At 50.3% G+C, this 2,683-nt stretch overlaps 1 protein-coding gene across 2 annotated transcripts in view; it reads right to left on the reverse strand.

The window, feature by feature from the left end:
- Window positions 1–1,753, reverse strand: part of TSSC4 (tumor suppressing subtransferable candidate 4) — an 8,859-nt gene extending 7,106 nt beyond the window's left edge. For both annotated transcript variants that reach the window (XM_015419825.1, XM_015419824.1), the window contains exon 1: window positions 1,678–1,753. The gene's annotated coding sequence lies outside the window, so the exon portion shown is untranslated. The remainder of the gene's footprint in view (window positions 1–1,677) is intronic.
- Between the last annotated feature and the right edge of the window lie 930 nt (window positions 1,754–2,683).

A 2,683-nucleotide genomic window follows, 5' to 3' on the forward strand; every position in this document is an offset into this window, starting at 1 on the left:
CTGGAAGGCCAGATAATGAAACTGAAGCTCAAATACTTTGGCCACCAAATGAGAAGGGAGCACTCACTGGAGAAGACCCTGATGCTGGGAAGGATTGAAGGTCAAAGAAGACGGGGACGGCAAAGGATGAGATGGTTAGACAGTGTCATCGATGCAACGAACATTAAATTGAGCCAACTTCAGAGGACGGCGGAAGACCGGAAGGCCTGGCGTGATCTGGTCCATGGGGTCGCGAAGAGTCGGACTTGAGTGTGCGACTGAACAACAACAAATGAATACATTTTTGTATTGCTGCAACCTGCATTGTCTATCTGGTCAGACAGGTCAACCACTAACATGGACTGGGGTCAGTGTGGAAAGGAGGGGGGGAAGCACCAAGCTGGGTCAGTGCTTTGGGCACCCTTGAGTGCCTTCATCCGCCCCTGACCCCAGCAAACGGGCAGCAGATTCAGAAGGCCCAAAAGAAAACGCAACGCACAACCCATCAGCATCCCCTTTACGGAGCTTTGTGCCAAAAGGCGGCCTCTCAGAGAGCTTCTGCAAAGGAGTTCTGATGCATCCAGGTGGCCACACTGCGGAACAGGGCCGGATTTAGACTCGCTGAGGCCCTAAGCTATACAAAACCCAGAGCCCCCCCCCCCTACTGTTTTAAATTACATCAGCTGGTCTCAGAAAAAATTTAAAATATATACGCCTTTTTAATATTTGAAATCATTTTTTTATATTGTGTTTTTATTTGAGGCCCCAGCAGATTGCGAGGCCCTAAGCTGTAGCTTATTTAGCTTATGCGTAAATCCGGCACTGCTGCGGAACCTCCACGGTGAGAGGCCCTGTCCAGTGTTCCCTCTAAGCTGCGGAGTCCTGTGAGCAAAAATTCTACTTTGCGAGCTGCTGGCATTAAAGTTGTGAGTAGAGATGTGAAGGCCCGTGAATTGAATGTATGTCACTCCAACCTGTACACATTCAATTCACGTAAGATTTTGCTACCAGAATTATTGGTGGACTGTAATTGGCTAGACTGGAGGCCCATCTTATAAAATAATAATAAACAAATACAGAAGTATTTAGGAAACAACATCTGGCCTTGTACTGCATATGTACTTAACATCTTTTTGAAATTTTTTTTTGAATGTATGTCAAATTTGTAATTGGAATTGTGACCACTGAGGAAGGCCCTCTGAGGGGCCGAAACGCGTTTGGTTTAGTTGCACAGCACTAACCCATCTATGTATGAATGTTGAATAGTTTTTTTCTATGTCTGAATGGTATATTCTTTTAATGAGTCTAAGTTTTAAAATGTGTACATTGTATTTTTATAATATTTAGTGTCAGCTTAACCCTTGTGGATCCATATTAAAGTTGTGAGCCAGCCATTGGGCTGCTGCATAAATTAGTCTGCTCTGGAGCCCTCCTTCCTGAGCTGAGACAGAAATGTGTGAGCAGGAGGCTAAAAAACGGTGAGCTAGCTCACACTCACTCAGCTTAGAGGGAACATTGTGTCCTAGCCAGCTGGGGCAACAGCAAAGGTGGCCTAGTTTGGGCTTCCCTGGTCGGCCACTCTAGGAAACCGGACAGGCGGCTGGACGGAGCGCTGCTCCGCCCCAGCAGCGCTCTTCGCGTATACCCCCTACTGTTCCCCGGCCGACAACGAACACGGCCCCTACGCAACCTCCTTACCTCCGTGGCGGCAAACGGCTTGCAAACGTCCCCCCCCCCAACCCGGCTGTTCCGCACGAACTCTTGCGGCGGCCGCCCAGCCTTCTGCGCGGATGACGCGGGGCACGCCGGGACGTGGTTTCCCCCTCCCGCAAAGTTCCATAGACGCCGCTGCTCGCGCCGGGCTGGGAGAACTACACTTCCCGAAGACCCGTCGCGCGTAAAGCGACGGAAGGACATCCGGGCGGGCGCCTCGTCGACTTTTCGGGCCCGATGCATGCCGGGAGCTGTAGTGCTTGGGTCTTTGCCGGAGCCGCGACCCGGTCTTGCAAAGAGAGCGTGCGTGAGTGTCAGAGAGAGAGCGAGAGAGAGGAGAGGCTGGCGTGACGCATGCCCCGTTCCTCCTCCGGCGCCATTGGAGGGGCCACGGTGTCTGTCTGGTTTCGGGTTTCTCGGCGTGGGCTGACTGCGGCATTTTAACCAGATGGGCCATTGCTGCGGGGATAACTTTGGCTGGAAAAATCAAAGCCGCAAAGGGGGGGAAAAACAGCGCGCAGAAGGAGGGGGGGGGGAGATTTAGCAATGTTTCAGTAGCAATGCTTAAAGGTAAAGGTTCATCTGATTACCTCTCTGTTTACATGGTATTTTACGTGCCAATTCTTATTTTGATACTATTTAAATTGCATTATTTAACTGCCGTACGCCGCCCTGAGTCCATTTGGGGAGGGTGGTATCTCAATCTAATAAAATAAATAAATTTAACAAAACAGTACTCACCTTTCTCGTTCCATGGTACGTTATTGCCTACAAAAGAACCCTGATCTAAACCTGTTGTAAAAGTAAAGGTAAAGGTTCCCTTGCTCGAATCCGACTCTAGGGTTGCGGTGCTCGTCTCCGTTTCCAAGCTGAAGAGCCGGCGCTGTCCGAAGACGTCTCCGTGGTCATGTGGCCGGCATGACTAAACACCAAGGCGCACGGAACGCTGTTACCTTCCCCACCGAAGTGGTCCCTATTTATCTACTTGCAA

The sequence above is a fragment of the Gekko japonicus genome, unplaced genomic scaffold (genome assembly GCF_001447785.1).
Source record: "Gekko japonicus isolate JY-2015 unplaced genomic scaffold, Gekko_japonicus_V1.1 scaffold2639, whole genome shotgun sequence".
NCBI lineage: Eukaryota > Metazoa > Chordata > Lepidosauria > Squamata > Gekkonidae > Gekko > Gekko japonicus.